General features: G+C 38.7%; 1 protein-coding gene across 1 annotated transcript in view; it reads left to right on the top strand.

The window, feature by feature from the left end:
* FOXP2 (forkhead box P2) overlaps nt 1-26,913 on the top strand; it is a 240,699-nt gene that overhangs the window by 106,646 nt on the left and 107,140 nt on the right. The gene's annotated exons all lie outside the window — the stretch shown is intronic.

Raw genomic sequence — 26,913 nt, forward strand, 5'->3', positions numbered from 1 at the left:
GAAGAAAGGCAAAATATAAATCTTAACATTCCCACAACAGCAATAATAATAATGTTACCTATCAGCTATTACAATCTGTAGGGCCTTTTTATGGTGGCAGTATTTTCATGTTCTCCCTTACTAACAACTATGTAGGCATTGAAACATTGTTGGTCATTAAGGTACTCTAGCAAATGAAACTCATATGCCTCCTCCAAAACCAGTTTCCTGATGTAGCTAGATCCCTCTGAATGACAGTAAGGCCAGTCAAGCAACAATTTCAAGAACTATTGAAATATTATGATACTGTGAGTGGCATACCTATAGTGAAATATGGGACAGGTTTGCAGTAACTGCACCTTTGGTTCTCAAATTAAATGGGTGCTATGTGGGCAGATCATGACAATAATCTGAAATGTTCATCAATACAATTGTTTCTTCTGCGCTATTATATTTTCTTGGCTATTGTATCTTTACCTAATGACTGTGAGCTAAAGATACTACACAGCCTCTGTACTTTCAAGGTGAACTAGAAGACCTACAAGATCCCTTCCAACTCTGTTAATCTGTTAAGTAAGGTTGAATTTTCTCTTGGAACCATGTGTAATTTTGCGAAGTTCATTCAGTTGCCCTAACGTGAATAAAATTGAGTTATGAACCAATTATCACATTTTAGTAATATTTTAATATCACTTCCTCCCCAGTATAAAAAACTTAAAATTTATTTTATATATATTTAGCAATATGCTTTAAACCCATATTTAAATGCAATCTTCTGCATCCTTACCTTTAATATAATTGATATAAAATATATAGCAACCTAGTTTACTTCCTTGATTGTATTATAATGCAACACTGAACAACAGTTTTGTGTATGCAATGATTCCTTTTCAAAACAATAAAAAAGCTGTCAGTTTCTGCTCAGTGTTTTTATTTGCCTCTGGAATCACCTGGATCTTTATTAAGATTACCAGATTTTCAATGCAAAATTCTAAATAGCAGTAAATAATTTATTTTTGATATCATTTTGCTACCTTTCTGGTGGTCATCTGGGTTTTTAGCACCCAACATTTAGCAGACCTGATATTTACTAGGGCTGAAAATGATTCAGAAGTAGTGCTTTGAACCTCACAGAAGTATAGCATTCACGTTTTAATCAATACAGCTCCTTTTTAAATTTGTATCCCTGGGGGAGAAATAACTGCTATTTAAACAGTTGAGTCATTGAAATTAAGCTATGTCTTTCAACCTTGCATGGTAACCTAAAAAAAGATGAGCTGCTTTAACGAATAGCAGAGAAGTGCTATACTTACATGAGACTGAAAACATTTTTAAAGGATGCACAGCCCTAATATTTACATCTGCTTCTAGCACTAGTGCTTTTTCAAGCTAACATAATTTCACTTGTGTTAAACAGTTATTCTGTAGGTCAGGAATAGAGTAGCTGATTGAGAAATAAGAACCACATCTGGATATGTAAATATCATGAGTTAGAGGCCCATGGCTAACTGGCACATTTTATTTGCATATAATTAAAGCAATTTGCATGTAATTTCATGAAGCAGGATGATGCCAGATAGTAGAAAAGTTGTGCTTGGGGCTCTTTTTAGTCTTCTTTCAAATAGCAGCAATTATGCAATTTTTATTCAGTAGTTATATGCATAACAGGACATTTTTCTTCAAGGTTAAATTTCTGATGCAAGGCAGTCATACATTCCCAAATGATATTTTGGTGATTGCAACCATACATCCTTCTGACATAATTATTGTAAAAGAATTACTATTTGGAATTCAGTTGTATAAAAATGTTTATGCAAATTGATTGATATCCAGTAAAATCCTTTCACTATGTGGTATTTTGTATACTTTGTAAATGGTGCATGAATGAAACACATGGTACATTTTTTAAATGCCTGAATATAACATATTATTTTTTACATTTTAAAAGGTTGAACGTTTTTCAGAAATTCAGATCAGATGAATATTTTGCCTTTCAATACCAAAGTCAGTAAGATTCTTTTCTCAATCAGTGCTTGATTCTTAGTAGTATAGTGGAGAAGTGAATATAGAAAGAGATAACCTGACAACAGTCTCAGTGCAATAACTATTTGCCTGGGATAATGCAACGCATAATCAGGGCCTTTAAAAATTGTCCTCCAAATGCCAGGTAATCCAGATTACAAAAAGAACACTCCATCATTCACTACAACTGGCAATTTCAAAATGACCATTTCTCTTCTGTTAAGTATTGAGTCATATGGGTGCCTAGGTTTCTATGAGACCTTGTATCATTTCAGTCATTAATTGAAATACATTTAAATGCTTAAATTCCCTTGCATTTTGAAATCACTTGCATTTTTAAAAATTGTATTATGGGGGGTATTGTTTTAAAAGTTTCTTGACTCCAAATTCTGCTATATCCTGTTAGGACACTGTATTTATTTTTTCAGAGTTTTAATAAGCATTGTCTGTAGCCAAATTGGTTGATGTAATGGAACATGAGAATAACCTTGGGAGATAAGAGATAGGACGAAGACAACAGTTTAGACAACAGTCAAAATATACCTCAGCCAGAGGTGGGTTTCTGCTGGTTCGCCCTGGATCTGGCGAACTGGTAGTGGTTGCGGCAGGAGGCTCTGCATGTGCAGAAGCATCGCGCATGCAAGTGAACCAGTAGTAAAATAAATTGAAGTCCACCATTGACCTCAGTGTATACAATGGGGGCAGGGATATCACCCCAGAAAGAACCCTCCTACTTCTCTGGAATATAAAGGTAAAGGAGGTGAGAAGTCTTTTCACACTTGCAAAATTCTGTTACTGTAAACTTACAATAAAGATAGTGTTCCTGGGTTTTGGTTTCTTGTGTGGACTATCTTGAGGACTAATACTGGTCTTTTTTCCTAACCCCCTTAATAAGAATTGCTAGGAACTGTGCTTTTAATATTTCCTTTCTTTAAGAATTTGTCCTCACAAGTTCTATTCCCATTAGTTTATTCTTTCTTGCAAGTTTTTTAAAGATTACTTTGTATTTAACCAAACATATTTGCTTGCAATTTAATGCCTGCATTTAACTATCCTCGGTTTTAATTTCCTGTAAGATAAAGATTTTAGCATTTATATATCCTGTTTTGCTAATATTCTGGGTATGAGTGGGGTGAACATTTAGTCATGTCCAATTCATGGGAACTGTCTGGACAAGCCCCTGCTGTTTTCTTAACAAGAATTTTCAATAGTTTGTCAATGTCTCCTTCCTATGACTGAGAGACTGTTTGGCTCAAGAGCAGCCAGCTAGCTTTGTGCCTAAGGTGGGACTTGAACTCAGAGTCCTGATTTCTAGTCTGATTCCTTAACCACTATACCAAACTGAATCTAGTATTCTGATCATCATTATATTCATGTTGGAAGCGCCAAGATGCTTTCCGGTTGAAAGGATTAGCTGGTGAAATCACTGTTGCCCAGGTGACACTCCAGTGGGGGAGGTCCTTTCATGTCCTGTTAATGAGCTCACCAAAGAATACCTATTTCTCTACCTGCATTTGCAAACTTTCAAACTGCTAGGTTGACAAATAACAGGAGCTCACCAAGTCTTACAGCAGCAGCTGTGTCTTGAACACAGGCTTCTCAATCCAGCGTTCTACCCAGCTATCTACCCACTGTACTCCTCCTAGTATTCTGGTACATCAATCTTATTAGTTAATATAAGAGATAGCTGATTCTCTTTATATAAATAATCATTTTTTTCATGCAAGGGCTTAGAAATGTAGGTATTATTTTTGTAACACAAGGTTAATATTGCTATTGCTATTGCTACTATTTTGTTTCCCCCCAAATAAGACCCAGTTTTATATATTTTTTCTCCAAAAGATGCATTAGGACTTCTTTTGGAGAAAACACAATATCAGGGTGTTCAGACCAGCCAGACACCCACTCCTCTCCCATTTCTCTCCCCTTCCTCCTTCCCTCCAGGAAGGGAATCTCTGCCCTTCAACACAGGCAACAGGCTGATGTACAGGATCTCCCTCCTTCTCCTCGGAGCAGTTCTCTTTCATCTCCTCCTCTTGCCCACCTCCCCAGCCACTAATCAATTCATACACCCCCACACAAGGCTCCTGGAGGGGTTGCAGAGGCAAAGCAGGGGTAGGGGTGGTGCCACACTATGGCCCCTCTGCACTTGGCCCCCCACTGTCAAACATCATCCTCCAGCTCTGCTGAACACAGACAAGCCTCCCGCTGCCACCTGCCCACTTCATCCCACCACCTTGTCTTTGCTTGCCCATGGCCTCAATGGGGCAGGCAGCCACATGGCGCATCCAGCAGGCCAGATCGTGGGCTTCCTCCTGCACCTCTGCATCCACCTGCTGCTTGGATGAATAGCCCAGTGGTCGCAGTGCTCAGACTTACTTGTAGGTTGGGGCTGACCCCAGACTGTACCATCCAAGGTCTTCTCCCACATGCTTGCCGCCTCCTTTGCTGACCATGGGGCTTATGATTTTAACCAGGGTTTATTTTTGGGGAAGGGTTTATGTTACAAGCATCCTAAAAATCATGCTGGTCCTTATTTTTGGGAAAACATGGTATAAGTGAAACTTAGTTGTCAATTAAAAAATGTGGTGTAATCTTTGATCAGAAAACATCTATGTTTCTGCACCCAACTACCTATCTACCTATTTATATTCTGACTCCTCTCATCCTACATCAAAGCACGCCAAGACAAAGATACTGCAAGGATTTATTAACACACAGGCAGGACCTTGGCAGCAATCCAGCACAGACAATATGTTGGCAGCAATCCAGCACAGACTAATCTTGGCAGCAATCCAGCCTGCCAAGCTAGCCATGAAAGTTCTCCAACTTTTGTGAATACGTTGACTCCTGCAAAAGGGCGTGTGCACAGTCATTCCTTTTATAGTCTTGAGAGGAGCCTAATTACTACCAGCTGAGTGCAATTATCTCCTGTAACTGCGCAATTGTTCCTTATGCCTATTAGCTCTTCGGTGCTCCAGGAAAAACTCCCTTGGCTCCTACCCACTGCTCCAATGCATGACGTCTGGATCACACTCTCTTGTCTCCTCCCTGATCCTTTCCACCAGCTAATCCTTTCAACCGGAAAGCATATTGGCACTTCCAACATGAATATAATGATGATCAGAATACTAGATTCAGTTTGGTATAGTGGTTAAGGAATCAGACTAGAAATCAGGACTCTGAGTTCAAGTCCCACGTTAGGCACAAAGCCAGCTGATCCAAGGCTCAGGCGCCTCCTGGTGGCCAACCAGCCTCTCTGCACCCTGCTCGGAGTCGGAACCCTGTCCAGGTCCTCCACATCCTCCAGAGCTGACTCATAGGGCCCCTCACTATCAGAGTCTGGTGGCAGCTCCAACGGCTCATGCTGGGCCACAACAACTTACCACTTAACTATCTGGAAAATACCCAGAAAAATATATCAATTAAAATGTTTTTAAAAAGCATATTGTAAGACTTTTTTTTATCGATTCTTCAAATATATAAGGAAAAATATGAATTCTTTTCATATAAATTCCTAAAAATTGGAAAGTGAAACAAAAATTGGGAAAAGATGGGTTAGTTGAGAGAAACTGAAATGGAGAGGTTCAAACTAAAAGATTTGTTTTTCATCCAAGCAGCTGTTGTGTGCTCATTTTAAAGAGGAAAATGTTCTTAATATTTGAAGGAGTTTTCCTCTGAAAGCACTGCTTAGATAGCTTTGCTATCACAGGAGACATAAAAATGCAAGGATTCATTTGTTACCTTGTAGCATTCTAAAAACAAAAATGAACAGATGGTATTAGCATATGCTCTCCAGTTTCATGTCTGCAGTATGTACTCTTGGCATTCTAGGTATTCACCATCTGAATCATGTTTCAGATCAAATTCTCCACTTATTTCCTTATGATATTATATTTCCACTGAGTGTACATCAGGCTTTTGCCTAGAAGTCATTGGAACTGAGTACAAATTAAACAGTATATATAGGTTTTGCTTATATCTGAAGCCAATAAGAAGGAACATCTTAATGAAAAAGGCTTAATGAAAAGAAGGAAGCCTACCTTCCTTCTTTTTCTTTTAAATTGAATATTAAATTAAACGGTCCTAAATAACACAGTGAATATGCATTATTGGCATGCCTAGGACTTTTTCGATTTTCTGATGCATAGGAATGTGAGTAAATCCATTTTACCTTGGTTCCTTTTTCTTACAGGAGATTTTTTTGTCTTTTGGATTTATAGTATACTTTTAAGTATAGGTAGTCCTTGACTTACAACCACAATTGAGCCCAACATTTCTGTTGTTAAGTGAGTTTTTTTATGACCTTTCTTGCCACAGTTGTTAACTGAATCACTGCAGTTGTTAAGTTAGTCACACGCTTGTTAAGTGAATCTGGCTTCCCCATTGACTTTGCTCATGAGAAGGTCACAAAAGAGGATCACATAACCCTGGGACAGTACAGTGCAGTGGTGGGATTCAGCCAGTTCGCATCTATTCTGGAGAACCAGTTGGTAACTTTCTAAGCAGTTCGGAGAACCGATTGTTGGAAGAAATCTCCTTTTGTTTTTTTCCACTTTACAGGGCTAATCCTGTAAGGAAGGCAGGAAGGAAACATTCTGGCGTTGTTTCTAGCCTAATCTTTATTGCCCTAATTACAGAAACTGCCTCTCCGGTTAACCCTTATTACCATTGTAACAACTAAGGCGAAGTGCCCATCGACCTGAGTGACATTGATGTGGCCAAGCCCACATGATCACATGACCACCAAGCCCCGCCTACCCAGCTAGTCATTAGGGCAGAGAACTGGTTGGTAAATTATTTGAATCCCACCACTGGTACAGTGGTTATAAATATGAGTCGGTTACCAAACATCTGGATTTTGATCACATGGCCATGGGAATGCTGCAATGGTTGTAAGTGTGAAAAATGGCCATAAGTCCCTTTTTCAGCGCTATTGTAACTTTGAACAGTCACTAAATGAACTGTTGTAAGTCAAAGACTACCTGTATAACGTAATTTGAAGGAATTTGTACCCATATCTTTAGAATAGTGAAAATAATGGTTTTAATTACCCATCAGATTCTTAGATTTGTAACTATGTGATCTTGACAAAAATCTTATAACATGAATCTTTTTGCAATGATTTTTTGCAATACTACTAGTGTAGTATTATTTTCGTCATTAACAATAGTTGTTCATATTTGATCATTTTAAAGAAACATAGGACCTCTTGTTATATTTTTGCTGGACTGGAAAATATGAGTAATTTGCACTTCGACCAGAATGGGACTTTAAAAACCTCCCATGAATAACAGATCAGCAAAAAAGCTTAATGAAATAATTTATTAGCTTAATAGTCCCTGTTATTCCTATTTTAATTTATATAAAAGTGATTTCTAGGAACAAGGTACTGTAAGAACAAAATACACATAAAATCAGACATGAATATGAGATCCCCAGCTGACTTTAGAACACCATTTGTCGGCTGTGACCAGGGGGACCTTTGCCCAGGTTCGCCTGGTGCACCAATTGCGACCCTACCTGGATCAGGAGGCCCTTCAGACAGTCACTCACGCCCTTGTGACCTCAAGACTGGACTACTGTAACGCGCTCTACATGGGGCTGCCCTTGAAGAGTGTTTGAAGACTTCAGTTAGTCCAGAATGCAGCCGCGCGAGCGATTGTGGGTGCACCCAGGTACACCCACGTCACACCTATCCGCGAGCTGCACTGGCTACCCATTAGTCGCCGGACCCGCTTCAAGGTGCTGGTCATTACCTATAAAGCTCTACATGGCATCGGACCTGGGTACCTGAGAGACCGCCTCCTGCCGATTATCTCCCATAGACCGATTAGATCTCACAGGTTAGGTCTCCTCCGGATTCCATCTGCCAGCCAATGCCGGCTGGCGACTCCCCGGGGGAGAGCCTTCTCTGTTGCAGCTCCAGCCCTCTGGAATGACCTCCCCGTGGAGATCTGGACCCTTACTACCCTCCCGGCCTTCCACAAAGCCACCAAGTCCTGGCTGCTCCAGCAGGCCGGGGGGCTTGTGAAACATCCAGCCCCACGGAAATTGTGAATGTTGTGTCTTTTTTAAAGTGTTGTCTTTGTCTATTTATCCCCCTTCCCTTGTCTGTTGTGAGCCGCCCGGAGTCCTCCGGGAGTGGGCGGCATACAAGACAAATAAAATGAAAATGAAATGAAAATCTATATAGCAATAGAACTCTAGTATTTTTCAATCAGGAATTTATATACTTGAGCTTCACCTTCATATATATTTTACATGTTGAGCAATTATTTCCTGTGATAGTTAAGAATCCTGAAGCAGATTTTATATTTCCAAATGTACCATTGCAGAGAAAAACAATATTTTGACGTAGAAGATGGGTTTTCTTGCAGGTTCTTCCAAACAAGTTCAGTGTAGGTAGTTTTTAACCATCTTCTCTCTCTCTTTGGATAACCAGGATGTTTACTAAATAACAGTTTTGTGCTATGCTTTGTGAATTAGAATTGGATACATAATTGAGCCAAATAATATTTGGCATTACCTATATAAAAGACTATCAGAAACATTTATTTCCTCTCCTGAAGAGAAATTAGTAAGTGATTGTCTCAAGTTATAGATGGACCAATTCTCCAGAATTATTATAGTTTTCAACTATTAATTAAATTGTTCTGTAGTTAATTTATTTTTAAACTTTGGTGTTTAAAGATCTTTTTCACACAATCAAATCAACAGACATGGGAATGTAGCTAAGCAAATTTTCTGTAAAATCAACTGTGCTGCTAATGATCCAAATATACAAAAATGTTGATTCTTCACATTTTCTCTAAGTTATCCTTTAAGAATGAGTAAAAAGAGGTGTCTTCAGAAAGAGACAAAAGAGGCAAATGATTAAAGCATAATTACATCCCACACACCCCTTTTGTTATTCAGAAAGGTAACCCTTACGATCCCACTTTTTATTATTAGAAAGAAAGCATTGATACATGGATATTCTGAAAGTATTATGCAAAATTAAAATAATACAAAGCAATGAGAAAAGGAATTAAAAGAGAATGTAAGAGAAAATATAAAGCTAATTTATATCCGTACTATTCACTGTTCTTAATGTGCTTCGTTTGCGCTGATTTCTCCATCTCAGTCCACATTCATTTATCAACCATTCATATTTCATCCATTGGTTTCAATTTTACCAATGCTTTCAACTTCCTAGTATGTTTTTCTTCAGCTAGCCAACTTTCAAAACCACACTCCTTTATATAGCATATTACTCCATTCCTAGCAATAGATTACATCTTACCAACTAACTTTTTGTTCACACCTGCACATCTTAAAACTTCTCAATTGTTTCCATTTTTAATAAATACATTATTTCCTTCAAAAACAATTGTCTTGGTGATGGAAGTTAATTTTCAGTTCTTTAATCTTTGTTGCATCACAGAATCCATCTCATGAACACTGCAAACCATTTGAGTTCTTAGCTAGCATCACCTGTATATCAACAAGCCTCTGATATTACTCCAACCATTTATCCATATATATTAAACAACAAATGAGACATTATGTATCCTTGTATTTCTTGAACCACTTGCTAAACATTTTCTACTTCCACTCAATATTGCTATTATTGTATTCAAGCAAGCAAGCTTTAATGTTTCACATAAAGCCTTCCATAATTTCTCAATGACCTGTGAAGACTAAAAATTGTTCTGTACATTTGCTGTCTAGCCTCAGGCTATGCTGCACTTTGCAGATTTTGCTCATTGTCACCTTTAATACCTTTCAATTAAATTTTTACCAAACACTTTCTCAGCAAACTTAAATTAATCCCCTGTACAGTATTTTATGTATTGACTCTTGTAAATTTTCCTTTGTATACAACTATCTTCTGATTTTCATTGTATTGACACACATTGAACAAACAGTGCAAGCCACATCCACATTTTAAAGGTTTTCTAGTTAAAACCATGTAAACCTGCAGCTCTCTTTTTCAGTATTCTCACAGCTTTTATAATTTCCTTGGCTGATGAGACCTGGAACATGCCTATCATGCCATACTCGATTGAGTGGTAGCAACAACTGGGAGAAGAGATTTCCTCTGGTAATCTGATCCTAAAATAAGAAGAGCTTTAAAGATGACTATTGGTACCTTGAATTGTGCCCACAAACACACTGGCAAGCAGTTGAACCCAGAAAGTAGTAATGATATATGTGCTGATTAGCTGATATGCTTACAATATGCAGCTGCTTTCTGTACCAGCTGAAACTTCCAAATACTCTTCAGGGGCAACCACATGTAATGTATGTTGCAATGGTCAGATGGCATGAGTAACAGTGAATAAGAACCGCCTGGCCCAGGAATGGGTACAACTGGCACTCAACCTAAAGTTGTGCAACGGCCCTCTTAGCCAGGGGGTGAGTTCCTTGAGGAGGAGGTGCATCACTGCTTCCTTAAGAGCCAGTGAGATCGCTGCCTCCCTCAAAACGGAATTAGTCACTAGTCAAATCCAATCATGTATCTTCTTCTGGGCAGTTTGACCAGCCAGGTAGGTCATGAATCTAACATAGGAGTAGTCAGACTAAAAGCTACAAGTATCTGACAATTTTCTTAGGTACAATGGGCGTAAACTCTTCTCAGATATTGCTTTTGGTTAAACTAGGCTTTGGTTGCCTCCTGAAAAAAGCACCTTTGGGACAGTGGTGGGATTCAACCAGTTCGCACCTATCTGGGAGAACCGGTTGGTAACTTTCTAAGTAGTTCAGAGAACCGATTGTTGGAAGAAATCTCCTTTTGTTTTTTTCCACTTTACAGGGCTATTCCTGTAAGGAAGGCAGGAAGGAAACATTCTGGTGTTGTTTCTAGCCTAATCTTTATTGTCCTGCTTACAGAAACTGCCTCTCCGGTTAACCCTTATTACACTGTAACAGTTAGGGTGAAGCATCCATCAACCTGAGTGATGTTGAGTTGGCCACGCCCACCCAGTCACATGACCACCGAGCCCCACCTACCCAGATGGTCATTAGGGCAGAGAACTGGTTGTTAAATTATTTGAATCCCACCACTGCTTTCGGACCACCATGACCTGGATGACTGAGAATCTCTACAGACTTTTAAGCTTTGGTTGTGTGGTGTGCAACATACAGATCAAGTAGAGCCAGTTTGGTCTAATTGTTAAGGCACCAGATTAGATACTGGGAGACCATGACTTATACTCCACCTTAGGCATGAAAGCTGGCTAGATGACTGGGCCAGTCACCTTCTCTCAGCATAACCTACCTCACAGGATATTCTTATGAGGAAAATAGGAGGAGAAAGGAATATTCAATATGTTCATCACTTTCGGTTGTTATTATTATTATATAATAATAATAATAATAATAATAAAGTCAGGATACAAATATATAAATAAATAAACCAGTCTACATTTCTTTATCTTACTGAAAAATGTTATCTGGAAAGTTTTTAAGTAAAATGTTCAGTTTAAGAAGGATTACTTGAAGGTGATTTGATGATTTCATGCAGGGAAGTAAACTAAAGGTGGGAACAAGATGAGATGACAGTATTAGTACTTGGTGGTTTGTAGACCCAGATTTGAATTAAAATTGTGACTTTTGAGTAGTACATAGAAAAAAGTATGCTTTTTTCGCGTTTGTGGATAAGCATATTTTTATATGCACAAATATTAGAAGAATGAATATAAACCAAAAATCACGATTTACAAGATTATGTGCTATGAAAATTTAAGTGAAATTAATTCATTCATTGCCTTTTATTATCCTACCATTTCTTTCTTCAGTTTTGTCATCATTCTTGTTTTTCATCACATTAATTTTACTGGAGGCTTCTTGTTTTGTCCTTTTCATCCACTTCCAAATGGTTTTTATTTATTTTAACTTTTTTATACAGAATTATACTGGATTTTTATTCCTGTATTATTCTACTTTCACTATCATTTATTTCACTTATTTCCTTTTCTGCATGTCCACGTTTCTCAAGATCCATTCATGACACCACCAAATCATCTCCCTGTATTTTACAAAAAAAGGAGGAACTGACTCAAGGGAAAACTTAGTGTTTCATTTTAAAAAAACCACTAAAATAAATCATTTAATTTATTGTTCCATAGATCAACATGCTTATTTGAAATTATTTGAAATTCATGTTTGCCAGTGCAGATACTTTACTAGTCACTTCAGTAGTTAAAGATGATGATCTGATCCTTCAGTTTCTTATGAGAAAAAATAAATAAGAGGATGAAGCATTGTGAATGCCACATTGAGCTTCTGAAGGACATATATAAGTGGAGATAAATTATCACCAACCTATGATTTTCAATTTTTATATAACTTCCCATCATGTTTTTTGACATTATTTGGATCATTTCATATCAACTTAGATGATTTCATATCACTTTCATTCAATTCTTCTTGTTTCTCTTAGTGTCATAAACATACAACATACTATTTGATTTTTATAATTTGACAAATTATAATGTGCTATATCATTTATTATTGTTATAAATTGAATCTTTTATATTCTATGCCTGTCATTATATGGGTCCATAAATATTGACTTCCGATACATTTCATTACTTTGAGCTAAACTAACTTCCTTCCTTCCTTCCTTCATTCATTCATTCATTCATTCATTCATTCATTCATTCATTCATTCATCACTGAACCTATGATCCAGGAATATTTATAATTATTACATAATAAATAAAACTGAATATCTATAAAGCAATAAATATAGGTTAAACTATTTTAAGCCTGAATATAATAATTATGGATGCAATTGACATAGGTAGCTTTCAATTCATTTAAACTTTTTACAAAACATTTTACATATCCATAAGTTATTTTATTTTTGAGGGGTCCTTGGTGCTCTCTGAGCTTAGTTATTTTCTTGTACACATTTCATTACGTATCATAATCAATGCTACTTTATTTTTATTAAGATATTTTATATATAACTTAAAATATTTTAAGGCTTATGGCACATATGGCTTGTATGGGCAACCTACAAGCCATATGTGACCCCATAGCATCTCAGAATTCTCTATCAAAATTTAGTAGCAGAATGACCAAATTCCATTGTGGGAAGTCAGTGACAGTAGGAAAAGAATTAGTTTACATTGCAGAGTTCTCTTGCCAATCCCACCATTTAGAAAATTCAGTTCTATCTTTCTAATTGTCTAATAGTATCACTGGATGACATCCTGTCAGCTCCAGAAGATCTAGAATCCAATGCCTCCAAATACTGCCTACCATTGATTTAAAGATTCTGTTTTATTAGGTTTAGTTTAAAGCTTTTAAAAATGCATTAATGATTTATAATATTATTTTTAAATATTGTTCAGTCGCTTTCTTACTTCCTATCATTCATAACATTCATATTCTGGATATGGTCTCTTTCCCTTAAAGTTATAGTTAACACCACTAGTAAAAGTATTTTTTTTTCTCTAAATGTCAAAAAGAGATATATTTTTTACCTTTTCAAACATGCTTCAGATTTGTCAACTTCTCGGGTGTGCTTGGCATAACTTGGGATTCTGTTCTCATGCAAGAAAGAAGTGTGAACTAGAGAATATTTCTCAGATGAAGATATTGCAGCAACTGCAGGGAGCAAAGACGGTATAACTTAAACTGTCTTATGAGACAAGAAAGTTGGTTGCTTGAAATTTGTCAGCATGCTAATAAAACTTGATATGCCACTGTGCACAAGATTGGTTTATTTTCATCATCCATTTTGTGCTTGATATAATCCTTGGATATTAAACCATTCTTTTCTGTCACACACTTCATAATTTTTTTATCATCAAGGACAGTGGCTTTTGTGGCACTTTTTGTCAGTCAAATGATTGCACAGCCTTAATTTTTAGTTACTGGACTGTTATAATTTCAGTATTACAATTCTAGTATTTTAGCATTTTTCTACAATGATGGCTAGATTCAGAAAACTTCACAGTTAAAAAAAGGCAGGAATTTGGTGGTGGGAAAACTATAGTTATTATAATTGAAAAATGTTTGAAATCACTAATTATATGACATGCAGAGACAATTAGAGTTGTGGAATGATCGGTAGACAAAAGGCACAACAAATTCTAAGAATTAACAGAAGTTTAATTGTTGTCTGTTACCTGGGATTGACATGCTGCTTTATTGATTTTAATGGATATCTGTAGCTTGGAAATTGTGGGGTAAGTCTCCTTAAAATTTCCCTTCTGTGTTTTATATTATAACAAATATTTTAAATGTTATTCTTGAAGCCAGTTTATTTTGAAAATAGTCTGTGACAGAGTGAAATAGCATGCATTTTCCACCTACTGTAAACATAATTATTATAGGTAGGGGAAACTCCCCAATGTGCTGTGGCTACCTTTGGAGAGATTTTCTTATCATAGACAATCTATGTATATCAAATAATAGAAGCATAAGCTTTTGTTCATACAATATTGGAAAAATGTATATGGCAAATGTTCAAAATTCATAAGAAACTTTCTGAATCCTTTGGTGTTATATATCTTTATTGTTACTTATTTATTTGTTTATTTGTTTACTCAATTTTATAGCCACCCAATTCAACCTAGTGACTATGAGCTGTTTAAGATTCTAAAATTATAAAACAGTTTAAAAACTTTTTAAACAATAAATATATTCACCAAAAAATAAGTATAAACAACATTAATCATGCAACTACTTCTCAATTGCTGTTTAGCAATATTTACTGTCAAAGGCTGGTAGTTCTAGCCAACTGTTTGCAAATATGTGAGTTTAGAAATGGTAAAATTTGCCTACACTCTTGTTAATTTCCAAAAAAGGTCATCATTGTCAGAGGAAATGAAAATAATACCAATAATTTAAGAGGCTGTTTAAATTAGGCTAAATTATTTATACATGTGAGCCAGCATTCTATCACCATTTTTCTAAAAAGGAAAAAGAAAGATCTCTTGTTAGCTCTACACACCATTGATGCTTATATGAGCTTTGGAATAAAGAATATTAGTACTAATAGTAATGATAAAGCAAGAAAGGTTATAAAACAAATTATGACTAAAAAATAGAAAATGGGGCAAGTGCTATGGAAATGCTGAAACAATTTTGAGAAGCAATTTCAGTCTTTCATCTATATGGAAAAAGATTTACTATGTATGACATAATTCTCTCAAAGAAAGACTGATATACCCAAAGTTGGGTTTAAATGAAGTGGAGGGGGTTGCTGATAGACTATCTCAATATAGAAACTCTTGAACTCTACCCAATGTGGAATAAAGGAAGAAAATAGAAAGTACAAGGGAGAACTGTAAAATATAGTATCTTCTGGGCACCCGCTTGACTTAAAGAAAATAACGAGCATGGAAGCAGACAACAGACCAAAAGAGGAGGTAAAGGAAGACACTAGCTTGGATGTCAATTAAATTTAGTTTAAGACCTCAGTATAATTCCAAGGCTCCCGTTTGCCCATGGGAAGGTGAAACGCTAAGCCTAAAGGCCTCACCTTTACAGGCTTTGTGCCCCGCAGAATCAAAAAAGTAAGCCATCAAAATCTGTAGCCTCACAATTATGCACATGAATGTAGTACTTTTGACATTTCTTCAGCCATTATTCAGGCCTGCATTCTGCACAAGATAAGAAGCTCTGTTTATAGGTTACAAAACAACAAATTAAAGCAAATGAAAACACTTTGGTCTTGGCTTTGGCAGACAACATAATGCATGTTTTTGTGATAACAATCACAAGAAATAGCTTGTAAACCAAACAAATAAGAAGCAAACCTGAACTCACACAGTAGAAGGTCTCTCTACTGAATTGTATAGTCAAAAATTAGTGATTGATGAGAGTTGTAATCCTGGAGTTCAGACAAAGAATATAAAAGAAGAGATAAATTTGGTTGAATCATGATGGTTTGAGCAAAGAAATCAGTAGTTTGATGTTTAGAACTAATACACTTTGCAGTTTCCACAGTTGTATTGTGCTGTATTGCACAGGAATACACTTTGCTGATTTCTTGAGTAAATTTAGCTAGAAAAAAATGTTTCAAACAAATAATCAAGTCAAAGTAAGAAAGAGAACCATGGAACAACATAAGAACTATGGTGAATCAAACAAAAGGACTAGTATTTTGTCCTCCACGGGGGCAACCTGACAACTGTGGAGAGTCACAAGGAGTACCCTTCTGCAGGACATCTTAAATTTCCTGAGTGGAAACTCTTTAAGTTTGGACTATATTTAAAGCTAGTTTAAGTATTGTTGTTGGATTAGATTGGGGACTTGAAAGTTAGGATGACATTTTTATTTATCTAATATGTCCATGTTTTTCACAAATCAAAGAAAAATATATCTAGAGTCATGACCTTCTTTTATAGTAAAATCAGGTTATTTGTCATAGATTTCTGAAAATAGAAACAACACCTGATGGACAAACAGATTACGGGCTATGAAATTGGGAACCTATGCTGTTTGCTTCACAATTGCAGTTTTCTTAAAGACCTCAATTTTTTCATTGTTTTGTAAACAATCATGGATGTAATCAAGCTGCAGATTTATGAACACCTAAAAGGAACAAAGTGATTACTAGAAGCCAGCATGTGTTTGTTAAAAACCATGCTAGACAAACTTTATTGCCTCTTTTGGTAAAATGACTAAATTAGAGGAAATGCTATGGTATACCTGAACTTCAGTAAGGCATTTGACAAAATAGGCCACAGTCTATATTTTGGTAAGATAGAACAATGTGGGATAGACAGTACCACCAACAGATGGATTCCCAGCTAGCTGACCAGCCACACTCAGTGTATAGTCCTCAATAGAATTACATCTATATGGAGAGAAGCATGCAGTAGGATACTTCAGGGCTCTATATTGGGGCCAGTACTCTTCAATATCTTCAAAAATAATCTAGATGAAGAGATAGAAGAGGAACTCATCAAATTTGCAGATGACACCAAGCTGGGGGGAGTGGGAGAGAACTGCTAACATATTGGAAGACAGACTTGAGCATTAATTAAATTCAAAATGAATTAAATACAAATACAAAATGAATTAAATACAAAAATCAAATATATAACTGTTCTGACCCCCCTCTTCGCTCGTTCACAAATGACAGTCAGGCAGAACTTCAAAGAAATATCTTTATCAGTCCTGGCTCAAGCTGGCTGCGAGCCCAAAATAAACGTAGATAAAGTCTCTGGCAAAAGGTTACACAGTAAATGCAAAAGCAAAAAGCTCTTACAGCAAACCAGGTTTACAGAAAGCAAATCACTTATCCAAGTGCCTCTCACGAACAAATGAACCACGACTGATGAACGACGTTGACTTCTGCAACTAAGGTGTGGCACCATCTGTCTTTTACCTGCGGAAGACGACCCTAACGAGCAACAGCTGCTCATTATTCCTGCATCCCGAAACAACTCACAGCAAGCTGCTGCTGAGTCACAACACTATCCCCCACCGCAGGGTCCTTTCCCTGGGTTCCAATGGTCTGGAGGCGGTCGGAATGGATTGTCCATAAGATGGCCCGCACTCATCTCCTGTGTTTCCACCTTCGTGATTCCCAAATACCTGCAGGAACCTTCCCCTTGATCCAATGCTCCTCAGGTATCCAGTGGCCACCACATCTCCTCCCGCCCTGCGCGGCGTCGACACCCCGTCCAGGGTCCTCCACCCTCTCCAAGGCTGGCCTACCAGCCCCTGTGCTGTTGGAGTCTGGCTGCAGCTCTAACAGCTCCGACCAAGCCCTAACACCCTGTCCAGGGTTCTCCACCCTCTCCAAGGCCAACCCACAAGTCCCCATACTGTCGGAGTCTGGCGGCAGCTCTAACAGCTCCGGCCGAGCCCTAATATTCTGTCCAGGGTCCTCCACCTCCTCCACGGCCAACTCATAAGACCCCTCGCCATCGGAGTCTGGTGGCAGCTCCACCAACTCCTGCCGGGCCACCACACTATCCCCCACCGCAGGGCCCTTCCACCAGTTCCGACGCTCGGGGTGCGGCCCGGAAGTGTTGGTGGCGGCCTCCACGGAACACAGTCCAAGACACTGGTACCCCACTGGGAACCTAGAAACAAAGTCCTGTGCTGCGGGGACTGGGGTCGGCAAGGGCTGGAATCTTGGCGAAGCCCTCCTCACAGACCTGGCCCATTGGCACTGGACACATGACTCCACGCACTTCTGCACATCATTTCTTAAACGGGGCCACCAGAAATGACAGGATGCCAGGCGCAATGTCCGGAAAAAAACCCCAATGTCCCGCTGCAGAAGCGCCATGAACCTGAGAGAGCACCCGTCTATGGATATGCCCTGCGGGAACATAGAGCCGGCCCCGATACTTCAAAAGATCCCCTTCCAAAGTCCATGGGTAAGCCGGCCCTACTTCCGCCTTTCGTTGCTCCACCTATTCGTCACCCCACTGCATATTCCGTATCAGAGACTGTATGCTCACAGGATGATAAACGGCAGCGCAGGATGCAACAGGTAGAACAGTCCGAGGTGGAAGCGAGTTCGCAGGGTCAGAGTTCTCTGATTTCCTAGGCAGGGCATCCGCCCTGGGATTCCACACCCCACAAATGCACGTTACATTGTGCGAACGGAGTATCACAGCTGCACAAACATGCTGGTGGTCTGACACGAGAGTTCGTTGCTGAGGGACGGCCGCAGTCTGCACAACCCTTCTATTCTTCTTGAGGCAACTCCCTGCCAGGTGTCCAAGATCCCCACAGTAGAAGCACAATCCATCAGCACGTCATCTGTCCATCTCTGTACGTGACACTCAAGGTCTGACAGCACCCAACTCCATGGGCTCCTCCCAGTCCACTGCAGTCTCTTGCTGAACCGGCATGCTGGTGGTCTCTTGGAATGCATGGCGAGGCCTTTGCCTCTGCAGCCGGGCGTCTATCCGGCGGCACAAGTGGACCAACACGTCGAACGTCGGTGGCCTGTCCACCCTTGCCAGTTCATCTTGCAAGGCATCAGACAATCCATCTTGGAACGTGTCCATCAGAGCTGGTTCATTCCACGTTGAATCCTGGCTACGCAGCCTGAATTCACTGACATAGTCTTACAATGAACCACTCCCCTGCTGCAGTGACTTCAGACGTCTCCTTGATGTTTCCCCCTTAATGGGATCCTCAAACATCTGTTTAAAGTATTGACAAAAACCCTGGAAGTCATCCAACAAAGGGCTCGGCTGAGTTAACAAGGGGGTAGCCCAATGGGCAGCTATGCCTGAGAACAAACTGATAATAAATCCCGCCTTCGTCCGGTCAGTGGGAAAGTCCTCCGCTCTCAAACTCAGGAACAGCTGGCATTGTCCCAGAAACGCGGCAAACATGGCCTGACTCCCATCAAATTTATCTGGCATGGCTACTGGGCACCTCCTCCTTGGCTGGGGGGAGGGTTGCAGCTCTCTGCAGCTGAGCAATTTGGTCAGCCAACACCGCTATCTGCTGAGTCAGTCTGGCATTTTAAGCGTACAATTGCTCTATATTTTTATGAATGGAGGTTTGTCGGGGCAGAAGTCAAACTGTTCTGACCCCCCCTCTTTGCTCATTCACAAATGACAGTCAGACAGAACTTCAAAGGAAATATGTTTATCAGTCCTGGCTCAAGCTGGCTGCGAGCCCAAAATAAAGGTAGATAAAGTCTCTGGCAAAAAGTTACACAGCAAATGCAAAAACAAAAAGCTCTTACAGCAAACCAGGTTTACAGAAAGCAAATCACTTATCCAAGTGGTACTTGGTTCAACAATAGTAACTGTAAGAGGGATATAGATATCTTAGTGGATTAACATATGAGCCAGCAGTGTGCTGCAGCTGCCAAAAATACCAATGTAGTCCTAGGCTGCATCAATAGAGGGATAGCATCAAGATCAAAAAAGTAATAGTACTGCTTTATATTGCACTAGTAAGGCCACACATGGAATACTGGATCACCACAATACAAAAAAAGGTGCTGAAACCCTAGATAGAGTGCAGAGGACAGCAACAAAGTTGATAAGGCCTCTTGAGGCTAAATTGTATGATGAACACTTAAGGGAGCAGAGAAAGGAAGATCAATTTATTTTCTAAAGCAGTGGTCTCCAACCTTGGCAACTTTAAGACTTGTGGACTTCAACTCCCAGAGTTCTTCAGCCAGCAAAGCTGGCTGGGAGTTGAAATCCACAGGTCTTAAAGTTGCCAAGGTTGGAGACCACTGTTCTGAAGCACCTGAGGTTAGAACAAGAAGCAATGACTAGAATCTCGTTAAAGAGAGAGCCAACTTGGAATGAAGTAGAAATTTCCTGACAGTGAGAACAATTAATCAAAGGAGCCTTCTGGAGTTGGAGTGTTCCATTGCTGGAGGTTTTTTTAAAAAAAAATTGACAACCATTTGTCCAGAATGGTCTTTTATCTTAGGTAGAGAGTTTGACTAGAAGGCTTCCAAGGTCTCTTCCAGCCCTATGATTCTATGCTTTACAAAACATCTTCCTACATTTTCATTTTTTTTCATTTTTCAGATTGATTTTAATTGATTCCAACCCTGTGATTTAATGAAATAAGTTATTATATACTATTCACCCAATGATAATTTAGAATTACAAATATTTATTTTTAAAAATTCTGATTCATTTATAAGTGTGTGTTTATGTGCAAATTACATACAAATAAATGTAAAATTAATTGTTAAACAGACTTACTCATTTGAGCATAATTTTGAAAACAAGCTCAGAATATTTATATTCTTGTATTACTTTGCCAACAAACCAGCATGTCTGCTAATATGTATACAAATCAGGTATTTTTGAAAGCATGTGAACAGAAGTGATTAACTGGCTTTGTGTGCATGCATACAAATATCTGATTTGAATGTACAGTTTGTTAAAGAAAAAGCAAATGTTTTTGAATTGACAATAAATTTACAAATGATAGAGTAACCAAACTCGTTACGTAGTATATTCCAGATGCAAGAGGATGGCTTTCTGCATTAGTAGGAATGAGTAAAAAAGCTCTTCTATAGAGCAAAAATACACTTGAAAAGCGAAGTATGACACATTTCAAAAGAATCTGCTGGACATTATTGCATCCCAGTTTTTACGAAACCAGAATTAAGATGAAACCATTAATTACTAGGACTTAGATTTCTTAGCTTTTGAATCTGTCTGTCACACTGTATTTTTAATCAAACCACTTGATGTCTTGGCAAGAAAACTTCAGACATAAAGGTTTGATACACAATATGATCTTTTAGATGCTCAATTCTTTTATTTTTAAGCTTTTTAGCATTTGCTAATGTAGTATTTGTTTAAAAGATCAGTTTGCAAGGATTATATTTTAAAAATCTTTCTTATTTTTAAAAACAGACATATTTTATTTGGAAATCTGAAATTATTTAAATCATTAAAAGATCCATTCATCTATATTTTCATGTTCAAGGATTTTCACTACTTAGTGATATATACGAGAAAGTATTAACCAAGCTTTTTCTGACCTTAAGTTTTACATCCATTTTAACAAGTCATACCAGTTCCACTGAAGATTATATAAATTATTTAAATAAACAACATTATATAAATAATATCAGATTTATTTTTAAGACTAAGAATTTAAAGCTAATTTTGCACAATTTTCAATTCCTTATGTTCTGAATTTGTATATTTAAATTATGTTCAAGAACTGTAGGAATACAATAGAAAGTGTTTGAAGCATTCTGTCTCAAAGTTTCTATAATTGTGGGTCATCAAATAAGTATTCAGAATCTGAATACAATTAAACAACTTGGCATATTTTCATCCTTAGGAGCAGTGTCAGTCAATCAAATATTTGTTACAGTCAATGTTCAGTACAATTAAAAACACTCAAAGACTAGCTAAAAGGTCTGGAACAGAATAATAATAAATAACAAAAAAACCTATATTATTCTATTGTTATCCTGTCACTTGCAGGTAAACAAGAACACAGCATAAGCTATAATATAATAGCAATCTTTAAATTCTGAAGTCATATAGTCCTTAAATACTAAAATGCAACAAATGATAATACCAAAAATTTGGCCCCTTAACCATATAAAATAACTATAATGGTTTATTCATTAGGTTCCGATGAAAGTGCTGCTGTGCAGAATCTAGCAACCTGCACTGTGACTATGAGCTGTTCATTTTTAAGCAGTCACTGAAAATAAATGGTGTCACAATAGCCAGAATAGATATTATTTAATCAGGAAAATATTTTTTCTTTGAATATCTCTATAAAAAGAGCAGAGAAGAAGGATGTATTAATAGGTTTCTACCTCTCCAGAATCACAGGGACAGAACCTTTCAATCAGTGGTATCTCTTTGTATTTGCCATTCAGGACGGCTGATGGAAGCCCATGGCATTATGCAAGTGAAAAGGCTTTCTGATGGTTTGTTCTCTCTAACTGGCTAAGATAACCGGCACAGGCGACAGTATATCTCAGTGGTCTCCAACCTTGGCAATTTTAAGACCTGTGGACTTCAACTCCCAGAGTTCCTCAGCCAGCTTTGCTGGTTGAGGAACTCTGGGAGTTGAAGTCTACAGGTCTTAAAGTTGCCAAGGTTGGAGACCACTGGTATATCTGATAGAATCTGGAGCCAGAATCATTGGGGCTTTCTCTAAATCTGCTTGCATCTCTATGTCCTCTACCCCTTGTATCAGGGTTTGCTTTGCTTGATCATAGTCCAATTTGAGTATTGAGAATGGAGAAAAACCTAGTTTCACAAGGTTGAACTCAACAGCCTGGATCCACGAAGAGGAGAATTTATCTTGGAGGATTAATGGTGCAAGGACCTTCAAGGAAAAAAATATATATAAGTTTCAGCCAAAGATTTAAGGAAGCTATACAGATTCTTGCTTCATGAGGAACAGTGTAGTTTGCATTTTTGGCATGAGATAATGATTATAGGTGCTGTTGTATATCTTTGCTACTTTCCACTTTGCTCCTTTCCATTTTTAAAAACTTCTTCCAACTAAAATTCTAATATTAAGTATTTCTTGACTGACTTTTTAATAAATTTCATATATCCATATATGTTATGACAATATCAACTCTACATTGTATTAATGATTTTTATGTATACATTAGAATTATTAATTCCAGCTACAAAAAATTAGGGCAACTTTAGATGATACCTAAAGGGTCTCTATGTTACCATTTTTCAACTGTCTGGAATTGTGCAGCATTTATCTAGTAACCACATTAGTAAGAGGTTAGATATTCATCTGATAATATTCAGATAGTTTGGTTAGGTTTTAGCATGTGGGTTTGATTTCTGTAAAGTAACTTGGAATATTCAGTTTTTATTAGTTGATTGTCAAAAACAAAAATTAAGGATGAGTAGTAAGAAATCTCTGTCTCTCTTTTTCTATAGTATCCAGCTAGTTTTATCTGAAACCCTATTTGGAGTAATTTTATTCAAGAGCTGACCAAGTAGTCAGATTGCATTCAATTTTTGGCCTCCCTGCTGAGTTAGTATCTTATTATTTTGGTGGTTTTCATGATGAGTGCAATCTATCAGAATGAAACTACCCACTTGTACAGACTGGCAACTGTTGCTATGGGTCAGGTCCACACCAGAAATTGATCTAGAATGGCCTATTACCTATATATTTTTGCACAAAGTCTAGCCTGTAAACATCAGAGTTACCAAAGGATACTTGAACAGCCTGACCCTGGGTCAAAAATAAATAAAATAAGATGAAAATAAACATGGCAAGTTTCATCCATGGGATATGTAGTTGTGAGATATTGTGGTTCTATTAACTGTGGACAAACCGCTATAAAGATTTCAGCCTTTGTCAAGTATTTCACTGTTTAGAATGCTGAGGAAAGAGAAAAGCAGAAGTAGTTGAGCTCTCTTCAATCCACAAACAATGAAGACAGAATCCATTTCTACGATAAAGCATTTTTCAAAGCTAGCCATATCCTGGATTTCATAGGATTGAATTTTATCTCTGTGATAGCACTAAGACTTGGACATTTAGGACAAATGAATATATAAGGTAGTCCTCCACTTACAGCAGTTTGTTTAGTGATATTCAAAGTTACAATGGCACTGAAAAATTTGACTTATGACTGTTTTTCATAGTTATGATCTTTACAGCATCCCCATGATCACGTGATCAAAATTCAGATGCTTGGCAACTGGTTCACATTTATGACCTTTGCTGTGTCCCGGAGGTCATGTGATCACTTTTGTGACCTTCTGACCAGCAAAGTCAATGGTGAAGCCAGTTTCACTTAACAACCAAGTTACTAACTTATCAACTGCAGTGATTCACTTCACAACTGTGGCAAGAAAAGTCATAAAATGAAGCAAAGTTCATTCAACAAATGTCTCACTTAACAACAGAAATTTTGGGCTCAATTGTGATCGTAAGTCAAGGACTATCTGTATTACTTGTAATGAAAATTCTGCTCTGCCTAATTTCGGGGGGGGGGATGTTCTCAAGTGCTCTATTTATCTTTTGAATGCATTTTGCTTAGTAATGAAAGCCCTTCGCATGTAATTTGTAAATTGGTTAATATAGATTACTTACATTTATTTCCTTGTTTTTCTGGTCACTACAATTCTGTGGTTGAACTGCAGCTCCAAGAGCCAAGGTGGCGCAGTGGTTAAATGCAGCACTGCAGGCTACTGCTAGATCAGCAGGTCAGCGGTTCAAATCTCACCGGCTCAGGGTTGACTCAGCCTTCCATCCTTCTGAGGTGGGTAAAATGAGGACCCAGATTGTTGGGGGCAATATGCTGACTCTCTGTAAACCGCTTAGAGAGGCCTGAAAGGCCTATGAAGCGGTATATAAGTCCACTGCTATTGCTATTGCTATTGCTATAGCTTAAGAGTATTAGAAACTCTATGTTTCTAATTTGGGTGGACATGTTGGGAAAACGTGTGCACATTACTAGCATAGTAATCTTATTTGCATCTTATTTTTGTGAAAACAGTGAGATGAGAGATAAAGGGATACGAGGAATTTGTTTATATGATCATAGATACTCAAAGAAGTAGTAAAGGTTACCGATTTAGGTTATTTCTTTAAATAAACTGTTTCTATATCAACTCACAAAGAAATCTACAACTTTTACATTGCTTAGACGAGGGGTATCAAACTCAAGGCCCGCGGGCTGCCCTGGAAATAGTGAAGAACTGGGCCGCAATGGCCCGGCCTGGGCTGACTGGATGCTGATCTGCAACCTGGTAGCATCCATCTGGGCTGGACCGTAGCCAGCCTTAGATCCGCACCACCACCTTGGCCCCTGGTCCTGCACACAGGAGGTGGCAATCACCCACGGGACATGGCATCCCTGGGGACTGCGTTCTGAGTGTTTCCCTTTCACCCAGGACACTAGCCCTCGCTCGCTCGCTACCTATGCACACAACTAGGGGGCAGGGCCAAAGCAGCAGTGCAGATCTAAGGTTGTCCACATTTCGGCCTGGATGGCCGCCATCAGGTTGCTGATCAATGCCGCAGTTGCACCATTGTTTCCATTCCCTGCTTGCCAGCCTTTCACTGGGACCACCCCGCTCCCGCGTGGGAAAGCCATGCTGCCAATCTCCCACCCCCCCTTCATCCCTTCCTAAGCATAGAGGAAGGAAGGAGATGGAATGGGACTTTTAGGCCATGGGGCTTCTGCCTGCCAGGTGCAATGAGCGATAGGCGATCTCAGTGGTTGTGGGGGGGACGTGGCACACGGTGGCTTGTGGCTTTTGGCATTGTAGATGTGAGGACAGAAGCAGAACTGCCCTCTTGGCATCAGGCATAGAGTCAGTCCAGGCGTGGAGGCAATGGAGGGGAAGATGGACAAAAAGGGAAGCCACTGCTCCGCAGGGCTTTTTTATTTTTAAGCTGCTAGAGGCTTTAGACGGAGGCTTCCCATTTTGATCCCTCCCCCATTGTTGCCTCTCCATGACCCTCCACTCCTTCTCCCAGACCCCTGCATGTGTTTGTGTCTGTGCACCGGTGGTGGGATTCAAATAATTTACCAACCAGTTCTCTGCCTTAATGACCAGCTGTGTAGGAGGGGTACAGTGGTCATGTGATCATGGCCAAGTCAATGTCACTCAGGTCGATGGGCACTTCGCCTTAGTTGTTACAATGGTAATAAGAGTTAACTAGAAAGGCAGTTTCTGTAAGCAGGGCAATAAAGATTAGGCTAGAAACAACACCAGAATGTTTCTTTCCTACCTTCCTTACAGGATTAGTTCTGTAAAGTGGGGAAAAAACAAAAGATTTCTTCCAACAACCGGTTCTCCGAACTGCTTAGAAAGTTACCAACCGGTTCTCCCGGATAGGTGCGAACTGCTGAATCCCACCACTGCTGTGCACTCTCCCCCCCTGCTCTGTGACATTGGAAGGAAAAGAACAAGAGAAGAGAAACTGAAATGGGAGTGTGTTGCAGCCTTCCCAGTTGTACAATTAAGAGTTGGAACAAGGCAAAATATAGTCAGCACTTTTATCCAGTCTATTTGGATCTGCCTTGCAACAGGGTTTCCTAAGTCTTTTTTCCCCCACATTTTCACTATTAGTTGAAACTGGATGATGATGAAAATATGGCTGGACAAGAGGCTGCCATGATAATCAGAAAAGTGACTTTTAAAACTGAAATTGTTTAGCTGATATTACTATTAATTAATCATGGTAGTGTCCTGACTCAGTTCCCCAAACATAACAAATCCTCTGTAGTTGGAGCAACGATTCCTGTACTAGGAGCGCCAGCAGCCCCGGCAAAAAGTTCCTCTCTTACAGCAGGATAATTGGCAGGGAGAAGAATAGTTGTCTGCCACGTCTATTCATCTCTTCCCCTGACTTTTATCCCCAGAGGTAGGGGGGACCTATACTAGCAGCAATGTTTCTTCCGTCCCATGGATCAGGTGTCCCCTGCTCTCCTCTTCTCTGCTTTTTGCGCATCAGGCACTGGACCTAGCTGTTTCTCCTTTT

The sequence above is a fragment of the Thamnophis elegans genome, chromosome 7 (assembly GCF_009769535.1).
Source record: "Thamnophis elegans isolate rThaEle1 chromosome 7, rThaEle1.pri, whole genome shotgun sequence".
In the NCBI taxonomy this organism is placed as follows: Eukaryota; Metazoa; Chordata; class Lepidosauria; order Squamata; family Colubridae; genus Thamnophis; species Thamnophis elegans.